The following is a 17,968-nucleotide window of genomic DNA, read 5'->3' as shown; positions in this document are numbered from 1 at the left end:
TTTCACATCTGAGCATCTTGGAAAGATCTGGCCTAAACTCGTCCCTTTTTATTTTGACGCTTATAAAATACAACTTATTTGTCCTTCTTTTCCAGTCCATAATTGTGCTCTTTTTAGACAAGGCTGAAAGAAGTCTCAGCACAACATCATAGCTGTTCCTTTCATCGGTCCAGCCCCGATTCTGGCACACTGTGCTGCATTTCCAAAAATACAGCTCAGTTCTTCTCCCCTCGTATGCACCTTTCCTTTGTATGTCATCTGAGCCCCGTAAACAAGGACACTGCAGGAGCCCCTTTAATAAATTAGCTGTTAGCACGTTCAAAACTTTTAAATGATAGGCTGTTTTTCAGCAGTGAGAGACGGATTTTCATCAAATCAGAAGCTGTTCTCATCGTGCTATGAGTTACAGCTCAGGAAACTGCCACCAGTGTTATTAGCAGCAGCTCTGCAAGTGTGCCCAGGGAGCGCCGCGGTGCTGAGATCGATTGTTAACCCTCATGCTGCCCTTGTTTTCCTAATTGGTCACCCAAATGACTGCAAGAGAAATCCATACTTAGGCACGGTGCAGAGAGCGAAACAGTTTTCTGTTCTAACAAAGGTCTCCATCCTAAAACTGCACGCAATCAAGAGGATTATTTTAGGGCGGCTGCTCTTGGTACTCAGCACCACATTCAGAGGTAAGGGGTCAGCTAGATAGCCTGTATTGGTTTTTATTTGCTTCCCTAGACTGGAGGCTTTGCAAAGCAGCTGTAAGCAGCGTGCCTGTTGCATTTGATTTGATGTAGATGTTGGAAATGGATTCCTGTAGGATTAGAGGTGCAATCACAGTGCCTGACTCCTGAGACTCTTCTGAATAACAAGTCCTCGTATTGATTTCCCTTTATGGTGAGAAGTGAGGTGATCAGGGGAGATGGATATAGATAAGCACGCTTCGACTTAGGCAAGTGCTGGTTTGGGTCTGCTGAAAATCCTATCACTGGGGAAGAGGAAATCCCCTGTTGCTTTCGAAGCTATTAATCTGTTTGTGATTACTTTAATAAAAATTCCTCCGCTGTTCTTATAAGACTGCCTTCTACAGAGTTAACCATACAATTACCTCCTGGTCTTTGCTAGCTATTTTTGTTGCCGAGTTCCCTCTTATTTATTTAACCAATCAAAGACTAAGTGATGCATTCAGATACCGGCCGCAGGTAATTGCTTTAACAGGAGAGTCACCGGTGAAATTGCTGTTTTAATCCTAGCCTGGGATGGCTACTCCCTGGAAGACCGTAAGAAAAGCAGTGTCATGTTATAGCGAGCCTCACCATTTTCAGAGGAAATCACGTGAATTCTGAGCAGACAGGAGTTGAGCAGCAAAAGTCAAGCAAAGACCACAACTATTTCTTTGTAGAAGATCCAGCTGTGTTTTAGGTATAATATGCCTAGGAGTGGTTGCCTCCGTAAATGGAAAACAGAAAGGGAAACGCTGTGTGCCTGCCTAACCTCTAGTCATGCTAATGAGAAAATCCTTGGCCTGCGTTCAGTCGGTGTTGGTGTTTTTCTTGGAAGGCACGCAGGCCATCTTGCATGGTATATAATGTACGGTGTCTGCCCAAATGTGGTTTATGAAGTGTTCCGTGCATATCTGCTCTTGGAGATTTGGCATTGTCTGTTGGGCTCTTATAGCATGTGCCTTTAAAAACAACCCCCCCAAAAAACCCCCTACTGGAGAGCACAGACCCAAGCCTCCCAACACATCAGCATTGGTAATTCAATACCACCACACCATTCCGTTGCTGCTGAATAGACAAAAGAAGTAGAAAGGACCCCACAGCTTGAAAGCTGATGCTATTTCGCTCTCTAACAAAAGTCTTTGCTTTGGGGAAAAAAGAGATATTTGTTAAACTACTTAAGGAGTTAATTTTCAGACACTGAATGCGAAGCTGACATTAAAAAGGAAAAATAATAATCTTAAAACACGTGTGGCACGACAGTTTTGTTCTGTCAGGAAATTAAAACAATAGTCTGTGGATGCGGATGCAGATTCGGTGTTTAAGAAGAATGCAGCCCATGGGGCAGATCCTCTGCCCTGCAACTCAGCAGGGATCTTCCAAAGTAATGTGAGGTTCTGCCCTTTCCTGTTTGCAGGCTTATGTGGACAGAATCTGTGTTTCTTAGCTATTTTTTTATTATTGATTTCCCCAAATTAGAAGTCTCTTTCTAATAGAGAGGGGGCTTAAAAGTAATCGATAGTGTTTATCTTAGGAGACAGCAGTTCAAGCTGCAGTGGAGGGTGGTGTAAGTCGCCCTTTCTCTTGTTACTAAGAGTTTCATTTAGAGCACAATACACAACAGCTCCAGGTTTTAATGTTGAAAATCCCTTAACTATACCCTCACCCAAATGTGTTAAAAATTACTTAAAAGTGTTAATCAGGCATTTCTGATTGTATTCTATCCCCACCCCCCCCCCCCACCAAAACTCTGCTTCTAGATTCTGCTTGCAAATCACTATAACTTAACTATGTGATTTGTACTGGAAAGATTGGTTTTTTGGTTCATTTCACTTTATTATCTTTCAGCAGAGCTGTGACATCCACTTAGATGTCTTTACTGCAATTGTTTCTTGATGAGATCAGATTGCCCACTGCAGCTATGTCACAAAAACAGCGAGATGAAATTCGGGCCGCCCTATTTTTGATGAGCTGCTGGAGCCCGGCTTCACAGGGAAAAGAAAAAGGAAAAAAAAAAACAAAAACCAACAGCACATAAAAGAATGATTAAAAGCGAAACAAAAGAAAAACATTTGGCGATCAAAATTGCTCTGAATTTAGTCAGATTGAACCTTTTAAATAAGCACAATGTGAATAAAAGGGAAGGAAATGGCTCTGAATGTTACAACGGGGTAAAAGAAATGGAAGTTCCTAAAACTCAACGATTTGTGTGCTTGTCTCGCTTGAGCGTGGAACACATTTCAGTTCTCCCAGTTGAAAATGTTTTTAATAGCTACTTTCTGTTGCCAGAACGTGTTTAGTAGCAGGCTCTAAAACCTGTCCATGGCAGTGTTTACTGTAAAGTGAGCATTTCCCTTTTGAGTTGCGCTGATATTAACTGGAGGAATCCCTCCTGCAGCACTTTGCCACTCACCACCTCCCAGTTGTGGACTTCCAAATCAAGCAACACATAGCTGCAGGAGTTTGCAACAGACAATATTAGTAAAGCTGTTTGCTTTCCAGGTAAACACATTAGGTCAGGCCAAAACTCCATGTAGAAAGTCTCAAAGAAGGCTTCCCATGCAAAAGGCAAGGTCTTTTTCATGGTTTTGGACAGTGGCAGATTTTTGAGTGTGAGCTGCCTGGCAAGTCCTCCATAGCAGTGGTGTTATCTGCCAATACAGGCAGATAAGGTGGTGTTAGCTGCCTTATAAAATCTGGTGGAGGAGCTCTGCAAGGAAACAGAGCCTGGAAATGCAAATCTGAGTCGCGGCATGTCCTGGGGAGTGTGGTAAGGAAAAGCACAGCAAAAGAAAACTAATTCCCAGAGCTGTTCCATCTGCTGCTTCCTCAAACCCTCAGAGCTTTCCTTGGATGTTTTGGTGGAAAACAACCTGCTTTGCAAAAATGCTGTCCTCCCCTTTCAGCACAGCAAAGAGGAAAAAATATATATATCCGTACAGAGTCACCACTTACAGATGGATAATGGCAAGGCTGAGCGTGACCCGTTGCATCCACAGAGGCAGAAGTGTGTGAGGACCATTGCAGAAAGCTGACCCATGTCCCTTTGTTCTAATCAAAGGAGTACAACAGCATTTGGTGTGATCAGACAAGAGGTGGAGTGACCTTACAAATAACAGCATGGTGTTTCGGCTCGGTCGTGTGCCTCTGCTTTGGTAGTTCTCTCATTTTCCCATGCATTTAAAGAATAGCGCAGTCTTTATTGTTGCCAACTCTTGTGATGTTTGATGTTTTCCTCAAAACCTGACTTTTGGAGACACTCGAGACATGGGTTTTATTTACTTAAGTTTTGTTTAGTCTTTGTACTTGGAAGGCGCATGTGAAAACGTGACTTGAGCTCCTAAAATACTTAGAAATGTTATAAGGCAGAAGAGATGCTCGCAATTATCAGTTGGTACAATGCTGCAATTTTAAAGATGCCCTCATAATTTTGAATGGATGGAAAGGATGTGAGTGCAGTATGTTCAGCAACAATGCGTTTTCAGTTCTAAGGAGGGAACAAGGCAAGCAATAACTGAAAGTTGCACTAGTCCCGTAGGAGCTCTATCATCCATCACTCCAGCGGGATCTTTCATTGTGGGGCAAGGAGCTGCCTTCTGAGAAACTGCCTTCTTCTTTCTGTTCCGTAATCTGAAAATAATGGAGGTCTTCCTCCCCCAAGAAAAGATTGTCCTGCCATGGATCAGGAGGCAGTTCAAGCTATCATATCGCATCACTCGAAAAGCGGCATTTGTAAGAACGTCACATTTGAAATGTTATACTTACCAGACTTCCATTATACGTGTTATAAATCCACATTTTAGAAGATTGTGATCTATCTGTATGGAGTCATTCTGCTTTGAAGCTTGGCATAAAAACCATAACCCCGCAGCTAATATTTTTATAACTGAAAATACGTGAGAGAATGGATGTGGTTTTTTAGAGATTTTGACATCTTCATGTTGTCGCTCAGCACGCTAGACTTAAAGAAGTGAAATTTGTTGGTGAGTCACCGGATACCGGAACACGGTGGGTGTTGCACGATCCACAGCAGGTAATAATTTTGTTTGGATAACCATGAATAATGCAAATGTGGGAATGTGCCATGTGGATTGTAACACAGGGAACCGCAGAATGTTCAAGTCTGAAGTTAAATCATTCGGAGGAATCACTTTTGTAGGAACTCAGCAAATGCTTGCGGGAGGGGGTCTGAGTGAGTGGTGATGGGCCTGAATAGCGCTACTCATGTCTGTCGGTGTTGCATTTGGGCCCTGATTAGTTTAATGGGGAAGAGCTCCACAAATTAACCTGATGTTAACCTGAGATGTAAGGCTCCCCTGTCTCTTGAAACCCAAAGATGTAGAGAACTGATGGGAGTTTCTGTTTAGAGGCACCTGGTAGATTCGTGTCTGCTATAGGAGCAGGCAGGATTAGTTGAAATGAGTTAATTACCTTATCTGCCTGAGGTGTGCTTTTATTCTTCTTGTTGTTCCACCTCCTGCAAACTAAAAGTTCATGAGTACTACGTGAATCCGTAGCTTACATCTGGAATCCTGACTGTGCCATACACCACAGCCTGACATGGAAAGCAAATGCATGAAAGCAATGTGCAGGGTGAGTCTTGCTGTTGTAGCCCCATTGCAGCTCACTGAAATGCGCCAACTTATGCCCTACGCTTTTTCTGTCTGGCTAAATGGAGATCAAGATGTTGCTCCAGGACCACACGAGATTGGGTGCTCCCTGCTGAACTGGGCAGAATAGGAGCCAGGTGCTGTGCAAGCTCCAGGCATGGTGCAGCCCTGGGCTCTGCATGGAGCCCCAGCAGCACTTGGCAGCCAGCCGGGCTCTGCTCTCCCCAGGGAGCCATGCTGCAAGCAGCCTCACCGTGTTTACCTTATGGATAGGAGATGCAGCCTAGCTGCCCCAGAGTGGTTTGTAAATTTAAACTGTAAACACTGTAAAACGTTTCATCTGTTCAAAGTCAGTCGGTTCAAATATCCTTTCATTCTTCTCCTTTTTTTTTTTTCTTTTTTTTTTTCCCCTTAAATCTAAATAAGTTTCCCTGCACTGAGTGAAGAGTATAGGTCCAAGCTTTATAAACTGATGTCAGCCACATCAGGTATTTCCCACTTTTGTTTTTCTTTCTGCGTCAGTTAAAGAATAGAAAGCGATGGGGAATAAATATACTTATCATCTGTCAGAGGCATAGCAGGGCAGTTGTTCACAGGAGACGGGTGTGGTGCATTACAGATCAGGTTCTTTACTTTCAAACTCTTTAAATCTGAACGTCCGGATGGACTTAGAGCAAAAAAAATCTTGGCTAGGTTAATCCCACACAGACTAATTTATATTATGGATAGACATATGTTTAAACAAATACAAGACATGCATAAAATATCTTCTGATTTGGGAGTTACAGAAATGATGGAGCATATCAGCAGGTCAGCCAGGAAGCCCAAACCTCTGGAAACCTGGGGCCAATCCAACTGCAGGTGGTAATCAGGCCAGCTGTAAGTCATCATTGTTCTTGCTAACTAATCAGAACAGGAGAATGATGAATTTCTGGTGGTTTCTGGGTGTTTTTTTTTTTTTCTTTTTAACTTAAATTTCCCCCATGAATGCGGTCATAGAGAAGCAATTTTGTGCAAAGATGGGATAGCCGAGTGTATTTTTTTAAGGCTGTTGTGACAGATGTGCTTGTAGGTATGAAATGTGGCTCTGCAAAAGCTGTCTTTTCTTTCCTGCAAGGGAAGAACTCCCATTCATGAGGGTCGCCTCAGTCACAGAAGCCTAGACAAGGGTGGTCAGATGGGAGGAACCACGTAATGGGGATAGGTGGTGATGGCTCCCTCTAATTCTTCTGTTAATACTTCTCACCAAGAGACCACAAAATAACCTGTGATGGAGAAGGAGCCGTAGCTCCCACAGGTGAAAGGGAATCACATTCCTGTGTTACATCCATTCAGTTTGATTGACTAGAATTGTTTAAATCCAGGCTAGTTCTGTTGAGTCACTGTTCTCAAATGTTTTGGACAAATGGAGAGTACAATAAACTACTTGCTGCCTTGCTATACAAAGTCAATCACAAATGTGCAGGCTCTTTAGACCCTAACGTATAGGGTGAAGAACTCAATAACGAATGTGTTGTGAAAAATTTCCAGCAGAAACCCAAACAGGACCATTTACAGATGCTTTGCTGAACAGAAGTGCCAGATCTTAGGTTAGGTTTTGGCTCTGGACCAAAAATACTTTCTGCAAGAGGTGATTATTATGTATGATTCATACAGTGAGTCCACACAAGTAAAAATAATACTGCTTAGCTCTTAGTATTCAAAGTGCTTTTACATTTTCAAAGTGCTGTGCAAACATTAGTTAATTAATGGCATAAAATAAGTTACATTTTTGTGCTTCTAGCATTGACATTTTGGCAATAAATGGTTTTGGAGACTTGGTATGCATCAGTGCGTTGTAGCAGCTCGTATAAATTGTGCTAATGTTCTCAATTGTATTTGAGCAAAGTCTTAGTAATTTAGATGCTTTTTATCTTACGTTGAGGAGATACATAGAGGAAAGGTTATCTGTAGATAGCAATGTACCATCAGTAAGGTATTTTCTTGTCCTTTCTAATAAAATGTAAATATGTGCTTACTTGCCTCAGTGGCTTGCATGCCATGATCCGCCACAGAAATTAAACCACTGGTAAAAGTCAGAAACCACTAAGAGCCATCATTAGCATTCTAGCTGCAGAAACAGAGCTCTGTCTAGAAGATGGATATTGTAGAACTGATGTACCCAAGGTTAGACGAGACTTGGTAAAGTGTTAGAGCATCTGCTGGTTATTTTCCGAGAACCCTCATGCCATTAGCATCTATTAAAATCATTTGAAAACTGATCCTCAAGAGATGGATCTCTTTTTTTTCCCTTCCCAATTCTCGTGAAAAATGCTGGCATGCAGTTGACATTTGTATCTCAGCGCATTTTTTTCTAAACAACCCATATTAAAGTTGCAATATCCTCTGTGGAAGACATTCGTCAACTGTATCAAGCTTGCTTAATGACCCTTCACATGAGGACATCTCTGCCGAATTGCAGACCGAGCTCACATGCCAAATCTATAACCACATCTACTCTCAAGCATATATCTTTTTTACTGATCCTGGACTCTAACAGGTGCAAATATTCCAAAAACAGTCTCCGAAGTGCAACCATTCCCTGAGCTGAGCTGACCCAGCCCCCCTCTAAACTTCTTGAGGAAGAAGGATTTTGCATCAAATTTTCTTGTCTCCTTGCTCATTCTCCTTCCTGAGTGCCAAGAAACACTGCAGAGGTTGTGTGCAGATCAAACTGGCCCCTGACTTGGTTTCTTTCGGGATGCTGAGATTCAGCGATTGCTCCAGTCACTCTTATTTAACAAAAACATGTCATTTTGTCACAGGTACCCCAGTGTCTCAGGCACAAACAAGGTGTAATTGTAACAAGCGACCTTCTAGAAAACAAGAAAACTTCTGTGAAGGAGAGAGATAAATAGCTTTTAAAAAATCAGATCTTCTCTGCCTGGCATCTACTTGGTGCTTGCTAAGCAAATGATCCCTAGTTGATCTTCTAGGAGGAGATGCTGGAAGAGCATCCTGGGAGGAGAAGTGATTTTTTTTTTTTTCTTGTAGCAGTTGAAATTTAATAGCTTCCTCTTCTGCCTGGTTCTGTCTCTTTGTGATGGCAAAAAAGATTATCTCTAGCATTGGAATGAGAGAGATACAGTGTTTGAGAAAATCAGCCTTTGTCCTGTCAAAGTGGTCTTTAATGGATTGCATTAATGACTTTAATTTCATCTATAAATGACAGATAAATTGTAAAACATTTTCTTCTAGAAGTGAGATAAAGTAGTATTTATACAATCGAGACTCAATCCAGGTTTCAGTCTGAGCAATGGTTTCAGAGCTGTTTCAAGTTCTGTTTTGAGGCTTCTATTCTTCGGAAACCAATTTTTATTGTTTTTTTTTTTAGAAGGGATCCTTTTTATCTACAACAAACCTTCCGAATAAGAGTTTTGCAGACTCTGTATACATGTCATTCTTTTGTAGCCTTGATAGCAGGTATGTTATGCCGTCACTTTGCTCCTACAGCAGGAGTTTTAATTGCCTTAACGGGGAATAATTATTAAGTTCTCACAGCAGAGTTATCTCTGCCTACATTTTTCTTCAAATCAAGCATAGAGCTAGAGAGGAGAGTTCAAAATATGTTGGGAGTTGTTGTGGTGGTAGAGCTGTTAATACAGCATAATTGAAAGCCCTCCATCTCTAGAAATGTGGCATTTATGACACTTGCTGCAGTTTGGAAAACTTAGCTGTAGTTGGACATAGTGAGTGTGTGCTGTCTTCCCACCAAGGCAGGTAAAGCCTAGTTGCACTGATCCAAAACCCTCTCTTGAACTCGATGGCTTTTGGTTGAGGGCTAATCAATGTGAGTGTTCGTGTAGGATGGAGATGTGGGAATGATTAAGGAGGCAATGGTAAATGGGAAATACCCACTGGGAGCTGCTGGGAATTGTTGTCAGTTGCATTAGGTCTGAGGGGTTTCTAAATAAAATAATGTATTTTGCAAAAGCAAAACCTCCTATCTTATCTAGGAGTTTGTGTAATTGTGTACATGAGAGTCATCTGGCCTCTTTCAGTGAAAATACTGAAGTAAGTTGCAATTTAAGCCAACTTGATAAGCCAGATTTCTTTTTTCTCTGTCAGTGGTTTTGAAGGTGATGCGAAGTGTCCAAAGTGAAAGCAGTCACCAGTTGTAAAATACCCTACCCCCAAGGCTAGGCAAAACATTTGCTCAACCTTGATGAGAAAATTGTTGAGTTTATCATGACCGCAATTTTACCCTGCCTGTAGCCACACACTTAGAAGTTACTTAAGCCATCAACTGCTGCTTCTCCTGCTCTTTTTCTGTAGCTCAAACATTTCTTTTTGAATGAGGCTGCTGAGGGCTTCTCAGCCATTTGTATCCCAACCATGAGATGCCAGCAAGACACTCACACCTGTGCAGGGACCTGGTGACTTCTCTTGGGGCAATACCTAGAAGTTGCAGCCTCCCCTTGCAGCTGCTCTCCTGGCTGGTCTGCAGCCTCAGATAGCTTTCTCTTCTCCTGGGGCTGCCTGTAGCATCCAAACCTAAATTATTCCTATCATCTAAAGGACAGGAAGAACCAGCCTGGTCTTTCTGCATGGAGCGGATCATAGAATCCTTAGATCAGAAGCTTTTGATATAAAATCAGAGACTTATTTAGATTTCAGGATCTTGCAGCAGCCTCAAAGATGATGGTTAGGAGGAGATTGCATCTCTGTTCTCAAGTACGCATGCTTCCTGGAGTGGCAGGCTCTGAGCAATTCTCCTCCTGACCCTGGGAAGGAGTACAGATCATGTTGGTGGATATTACTCAGTGCTACAACAGAAGAATTTTTGCGAAGTGACACCTCAGTCCTGGGGGTATCTTTGCTGAGCTTTTGATGGTAGTGAAACATAGCATCTTCTGGGAATGGGTCTGCCGCAGGTTCGATGCCCAAGCAGGCTTTGGAATCTTATGATTATTGGCAACCTGGGTGTATTTAACCCAAATTGTACTAAAGAGACTGTTGGGGAAAAAAATATGTTGTAAGGTAAAATATGGTAGAGAAAGTTGACCTTTGGGATTGCAACACACTGCTTGATTGTATGCCACAATACTGTCATATTCTTTGGAGAGCCAGAATGAGGATATAATGATAATATAAGCTGATGATTTATCTCCTCAAAAATGCATGGTAGTTGTAAAACTGTCTATCAGATATTTTTCAGAGTACTATCCTTCACAAGCCCTTATTTAACGCAGTTATATTTGCATGCATACCCTCTCTTCCCATTTGCCATTTGTCACTGAGATAGCAAATTACATTCATCAGAATCCATTCATTCCCCCGGTTTCGCTGAATACAGGATTATCTTGGCTGTGTCAGCTGCCCTATGACTGGTAACTGTGAAAAATGGAGGTCGCCTTCAGATATTCCAAACATGCATCTTCAAAGGACAGTAGGTATTAAGCCAGAAAAGATTAATGGCTTTTATGTCATTGTGTTTGTGTGGCATAAATGTGAATTGTGCAGGTTGATGGATACCTTGGTAAAAACAAATGCATTTTTAAAGTACTCTCTTGCCCTTTCCCTGACAAGTTTTAGTGACCATCAAAGGAAACACACTGAGACGTTGCCTTAAATCCTAGACTGATTTTGCAGGTTTTTTCACCCCATAGGAAACTGAAAGATTTTAGTCACTGGCCAAAAAATGAACATGTGGCCTATTAACTGCTGGTTAGCTTCTTGCCTGTGTCTGCCTGTGTTTACATTAGTGCTAGGGAAGCATTATGTCTTATTTGTCATGCAATATGTCAGTAACTAGGATGCATACAATTTTGTTGCTGGATACTTCAAAATTTGTTATAAATTGTCATCATAATTTCCTATTTTTAATCTGAATTGCTTCTCTAGGACAGCCCTTCTGCTTGTCTGGCAGGTGCTTTGCTCACACAAAGAAGTAACAGCTCAGCACAGGGAATGGCCAAGTCCAAAAGGGAAGGCCCTACCTGTCCTTCAGTTACACAGTCTGTTAAAAAGATATTGAAAGCAAAAACTGGGTTCTCTCAGAGGGAATAAGTAACCTTTAAAAACCAACCAACGTATTAGGGAAAATAGTTACCTTTATTGATTCTCACAATAAATGGGTGCATTGAAAGGATGTGCCAGAGGAAGACTGATGGAGTGCAGTCAAGCTTGTAACCTTGGCTTGTGACCATTGATAGGTTTTTCTTTTTCTTATTACATCTTCACTTGAGAGAGAAGAGCAGAACAAAATCCTGGGGTTAAGATCTAGCTCTGATGCTTGTTCTTTGTGACCGTGGGCATCTGTAATGTCCACCTGGTGGCAAGACTCTATCAACTGTCACAAAATTTAGCTTTGGTTCAGATCTATGAGTAAAAGTGCTTTTCCACGAGCAAGTACTGTGGGTTTTAATGCTTTTCAGTTGCATGGAGATAGGCTTATGTCACAGTGATAACTGCAGAGGTGTCTGACGCCCATGAGATGCAGAGAGTAATTTGCCATCATCTGTTGAATGTGAGCAGAGCAGTAGGAAAAGCAGACAGGGAGAGATGTTCTGACCATGATTTAAATTTATCCTGGGTTTCATTTCAAATTCTGTTTCTACTGCGTTTTGTTTTACAGGCTGGGGTTGTTGCAAAGCCTTATCTAAAGTTCCTTTGGGATGTTTGCATTAATATTTTAAACTTGTAATAAATTTCTGATGGTGGTTTCTGTGTTGTTTTATTTTGTTTTAATTGCCTTTGGACTTTTAATTATCTTTCAGCCCAAGCAAAGTACGCTTTCATTCACAAATAGGATATTAAAGCACCAATAATAATTTTCTGCTTTTTAACTTCAGTAAGACCACCATAGAAACCATTCATCTCTATTTGTGATAAACATAAATCATTTTATAATTTATAATGTTTTGCTTTTTATTCTTTCAATGACTGCCTAAGTAACACAGTGGTTTAAGTAAGAGTTGCTTCCTTACAGCTTAGTCCTCAGTGGGTATTTGCTCTTGATGTGAAATCATAGTGCTTCGTCAATATCTACTTTCAGAAGGCTTGCAGTAATGTGGATATTAATTCAGATTTTTGCTTTGGATTCAAAGAAATTTAAAACTCAAGTCCATGAAGAGCTTTGTCCTGACAGGGTGCGTCTTTCTCCCCCCCTTCAACCAGCAGGAGTGATCCAGAGGGTGTCTGTTTGCCTGACGCTGGCCTCGTTTGCCAACTCAAGTTAAGCAGACTGTGTTTTGGCTCAGGTCTGCAGTAGGTTTGAACTTGGGCAGGTGTAACGATCTTAAGAGCAGATGAATTTCTTTGTGAACATCATCGCACAGTTCATTGATTGTCAAATCTGCCATATCACTAGTCTGACACCTCTGCCCTGCTTAAAGCTTCTTATGAGGATGGAAGCGGCGCCGAAGCTTTGTATTTGCCATAAATACTAAACTGAAGTTCTTTTTGAGAGTAATTCTGCAATTATAGACCATGATGTCATGCTGAAAGGAGCAGACAGTCAGCTAGGCTCTACGCTTTAATGGTTTCTGTGAAATTAGTAATAATAGTAGGAGGCTAAATTTTAATTTATGGCACTGTGAAATGACTAGGTTTTATAGGGCTTGAAGCATTCACCTTTGGAAGAGGTGTGTGAAAACTTCTGGCTTCGACTGTGGCTCGTTTCCAAGCGGGATGAAATCCTCTTTGCTCTTTCTTTCCACTCAAGCTGCCTGCTCTCTGAAAAGCTGGACAGATGTGCGTGGGGTTCAGGAAAGGCAGCGCCTCTGGTGAGGGAGCTCGCTGCTGCTGCAAGGGAGATGGCAGCTGCCCGAGTTACTTAGAGCTGGCTTTTCCATCTGTTAGTTGGTTGCAATAGGATTACTGGAGGATCAGATCAGGCAGGGGTTAGGCTGAAGGGGAGACAATAGGCATCAAGAGTATCATGTACCAGTGCTCGAAGAGAGCAGAAACAGATGGTGGTCTCTTGGAAGTGTGCAAAGAGGGGACGTGACGCATCAGCTTGGTGCTGGGCAGGGAGCAGTCCTGGTGGAAAACAGTGAAATGGAAGTGGAAAACGGGGTCCCTGACAATGAACATGAGAGTTGTCACCTTCAGAATGGCTGGTTGAGCTGCTGCCATGGCAATGGGAGAAGTTTTACTCTGTGTGCAATGCAGTCAGGTGAGACACTCGTAGCCTCACTCTGTGATACGTTAAAAATCTTTTCCTCCTCCTTTTGGTTTCCCAGCATTGAGGTTTTGATTCCGTGAGAGTGTATCTTGAAAAAAATGGGATGATGTGGCCTTGTTCTCACTGGTCTCCATCTGGAACATTGAAAGCCACCAAGGCTGCCCAAGCAGTAGCGCTGTGAGCAGAGGGAAGATGTGGGATCTTAGCCCCGTGAAGGCTCAGGACCTCTTCCTTACAGGCACTGTAGTCAAGGAGACTTAATTGCTTCAGACAACTCTGAATGGTGATTGTTAGGGAAGTATCTGAGAAAGTATCTGAAGAGTTAGGATAATAAAATTTGAATATCAGAAGAGTTTTAATTCTTAAGGAGGCAAGTGTTGTTTCTGGCATTATGGGCTATAGGCACCGATCCAAGCATGCTGAAGTCAATAAAAAGCTTCTGTTTGGCTCCACTGAGTTTTGAGTCAAGTCCACAGAACGTTTGATAAACTGAAAATGTTACAGCAAGCTTCTGGTGTTAGCCATGCCCTAATGACAGTGAGTTCTGGGGGGTCAGATAAGCATATTTTGTAAAGGAGATTTGCTACAAGGAAGAGAGGCTCATTCTTACTTTGTTTTCTTTATTATTTGTGGCTATTTTTATTTGGGAAACTTTTTTTTTTTTTTTTTTTTTTTTACAAATTACAACTGTTTTGTTGTTTTGTTTTGTTTTACAATTGTGTATTTTCTGGTAAGATTTAAACTATGGTGCAGCAGCTTATTACTGTGTATAATAAAAAGCAATCAGTGCCTGCTGGGTGAATGCCTTGGTACTGAGGACACGCATGGAGTACTTGGAAGTGCTGAAATGTAGCTGGTTTTATATTCATTGAGAGTTATTTTATTAGGACACGATGTGGCAATGACATGGAAACACTTAGTAGATGAAGTAGTGTAGAACAGCTCTTGATTGGTTTTCTGCTTAAGATCTGTGCCTGATGTATGGCTTGGCACCTGCACATACGTGCAGCTATGCGTATGGCTCTATTTGGCAGGTCCTATAGATCAAACTTGGCAATACCTCTTGGTAGTGATGTGTAAGTGCAAAACAAAGTATTGCTGTCCCCTAAGCAGATAGAGAAGTTAAGGCAGAGGAATTGGACTCACCTTGGAAGGGCCACATCCTTGTGGCTGTTTCTCCAAGCAGTGCACACCCATCTTGTCGCTCTGCTTGCGTTCTGCAGGCAGGGCTGTCCGATTGGTGGTGTGCAGGAGTAGTGGGGCTCCCACAGAGAGATGCAGCCCCAGCTGTGCTCCAGGGCTCCTGAGAACCCCTGGGCAGCTTTGCCCATGCTACTGTGACAGTGAAGTCCCTGATCTGGTTGCACAGCTCTTCCTGACCATGAGTGGTCTGAGAGAGAGCCAATCCAGATTGCATGAGACCACTGGCATGGCCCACCAGCACATGTAAAACTGACTTGATGCTAAGTGCTCTCTAACCCCTCAGGGCAGAAAGAACACAACAAAATAAAGGAGAAAAAAAAAAAAAAAAGAAGAAAAAAACCAACAACCTTTAAACAAAGAGCAGAGGGAAACATTATTTTTTCTCAGCTTCTTTGTGTTAAGGTCAACAGAGCTGTCAAGAACAGCATTGCTTCTATACTTAGCGTGAGGGGTTTTGTGGATAAGATTTGGATGCATCCATGCAAAGCTGGCATTAATGACTGAGTCAGGGCCCACTCTGCTGCAGAAGCAGCCTGGGCCATGCGAAGCTCCAGTAGTTTGCTGATCCCCATTTAGTGCTGCTAGCAAAACCACCAGGAATGGATCCCAGTCAAAAGTAAATGCAGCCTGGCAAGGAGAGCAGGTCCCAAGGATAAAAAAACAACTGAGAAAGAAAATCAATGTACTCACAGCCTTGGGCTGCGAAGCTGCCTACTAAGCTCATGCAATTTAAGTCCCTTCTTCCTCTGTTACGGCACTCTTAATTTTGGGGTTCTTTGATCCCACTATTCATAGCTGTGAAGCAAGCAGAATTTGATCAAGCTCTGACAGGGGCTGGTTGATTTTAACACCAGCTTCCAAAAAGGAGCTGTCGATCAAGGATGAGCCTTAATAGCTTCAGCTTGCAGCTCCTTTAGGCTTGCATTGCAGCTGTGTGGTGCTTGGTCAACTGTGGAGGAGCCGGGCACCTACAAAAGGCTCCAGGGGCTCCTTGGGCACAGAGTCCCTCGGGGTCCCTGCCTGCCCTCTGCAAAGGGACTGCATCCAACTGCTCATCTGCTGCCATGTCCCAGATGCAATGGGAGAGCTCTCCTCTTTGGGCAAGGAGTGCCTTTTGTGAGAGTGCATCCCGGGAGGCCTGCTGAGCTTTTGTGAGCCAGCAGATTACAGAGTTTTGGGTCCACTCGGATTAAACCTTTCCTTATTGCAGCTTATTGTAGCTGGTTTGGAAACAGTGAGGACAAGGGTTACTTTCTGTACCTAATTTCCAAGTTATTTTAGCTGGGGATGTTAGATAAAATAGTCAGTGACTGGCAGGATGATAGAATATGGTTTAATTTCAGATTTACTATCTGCCAACACATGCCATTCAATCAGATAAACACAGGATTTTGGCTGTCATCACAATATCTTATGCATACTTAAAAATAGAGCGCTTTTTCTCACACCAAGAAGAAATTGAACAGGTTTATACACAGGATGTGTATAGTCAGGATGCTAGAAAATGTGAAATAGCGTGCCATTTCTGGAGAGATTCCCTATCTTTAAATTAAGGAATCATATTAGAAGTAGCAGAAATTCTCCTGATTGCAAAAGTTTTGTCATTGTCAACTGCGCAGAATAAATACAAGTAAAGGGAACACCTTGAGAAGCTGAAATATAGAAAATGAGGGAAATGCCTGTAGTGTTTACAGCAGAGAATGTGAGATCGTACAGAGGGCCAGACGGCTCAGAACTTCTCTGCGTGGGAGTATGATTCCTCCTCTGGCTTGTAAGTTCCCATCCTTGCTGCTTGGTCTGGTGCACGTGTTGCACCTATGACTGTAATGCTCGAGTATCTGCTCTGCTCAAGAGGGGGGGATAGAAGATGGCAATCTAGGACTGCCCCAGCACGATCCTAAATCAGGTTGTACAAAGTAGGCAATTTAAGCTTTCTCTATCGGTAGCTCCCATCCTGAAAACACAACTTCATTAAAGTGGAAACAGGTGAAATACGGCTGTAAAAACACCACTGAAGCTTTATGTTATAAACACGTGTGTATGCAAATGAATGCGCCCTTTTGGCCCATGCCCTTCATTAATGTTTGTTTGTTTAAATACCATTATTATTTTATTTATTTACTTTATCTGTTGTGAGGAGCAGCTGATGACACAGTCCAGCACTTTGTGAAGCTCTAACCTGGATTGTTTATCAGAGCCTCACAAGGCGGTTTGTTTCTCTGAATGTCGTACAAACAAACACATTTTCCTGCTCACAAGTCTGCAAGAGCTCCCAAGCTCTGTCTTACTGCTGCTTCTCTCCTGCTCCCCAGCCTCTTTCTTCCCTAGGGCCCACATAACCCACACCTTTGCTCTCTTATCTCCTGTCTGTTTTGCACTTTCAGCTTTTGAAGCTGCCTTTGGGAGATGTCCTTGTTACCAACCACCAGGACTTTCCAGAATAACTGATTCTTGCCTGCTCTTGTTCTGTTCTTTATTCTACTAGGCTGCTCTAAAATGGCAGTCAGAGCTGCTCAAGTATAATGGTATCTTTGAAGCCTGTACTTGCTTCGAAAAGCAGCTCTAGCAAAAGGGCAGCTTTTTCTAGTGAAGTTAATGGAAAGAAGGCACTTTTTTTGTGAGTGTCCATCCTGCAGGTTTCTCTGCTGGAGGGAGGCTGCTGCCTTTGTAGCATGCAGCTCACACGCAGCTCTGCCACAGCACGTCAGCTTATTGCCCATGGAATCACGAGGGCAGCAAAATGGCAGGCAAGGAGCTGAATTCCCTACTGCTCAAAATTCGTCCTTTTCTGGTTATGCTCTCGTGGCACTTCAGAGAAGAACTCGATTACTGGATGGGTGGGTCCTGCAGCTCAGCCTTGCGTGGATCTTCTCTTTTTCCACTGCTCCTTCCAGGAGTTGTGCTGGGCTAGGCGAACAGATAAAGCAAAGAAATAGCACAGCTGGAGCGAGTCCGCTGTGGGTGTCTTTCAGTCCTAAAGGCTTTGGAATTGTGTTTGGTTTTTATTGTTTGCCTTTTTTTGTCACTTTTAGAAAAGCCTTTCACACAGAAGGCCATCCTGATTTATTTGGAACCATTGGTGGGTTGGTGGTGCGTGCACTGTGGGCTGTGGTTTCATTGGTACACTCAGCCTCACTAAATAGACGACGTGTTAAACGTTTTATTTACCCTGTGTGCTACCTGTCATCTAATCAGCTTTTGTTTTTGCTGCATTTTGCTTGTATTATAGCAAGAGTAAGTGATTTCATGTAAATTAAAACCACATGAAACCTTTTAAA

General features: G+C 42.5%; 1 protein-coding gene across 1 annotated transcript in view; it reads left to right on the top strand.

Annotated features, from left to right (window-relative positions):
- Positions 1 to 17,968, top strand: part of MACROD2 (mono-ADP ribosylhydrolase 2) — an 837,047-nt gene that overhangs the window by 725,202 nt on the left and 93,877 nt on the right. The window lies entirely within an intron of this gene.

The sequence above is a fragment of the Lagopus leucura genome, unplaced genomic scaffold (genome assembly GCF_019238085.1).
Source record: "Lagopus leucura isolate 7727_CA_CO unplaced genomic scaffold, USGS_WTPT01 Super-Scaffold_73, whole genome shotgun sequence".
NCBI classification, from domain to species: Eukaryota; Metazoa; Chordata; class Aves; order Galliformes; family Phasianidae; genus Lagopus; species Lagopus leucura.
This window is presented reverse-complemented; position numbering and strand designations above follow the sequence as displayed.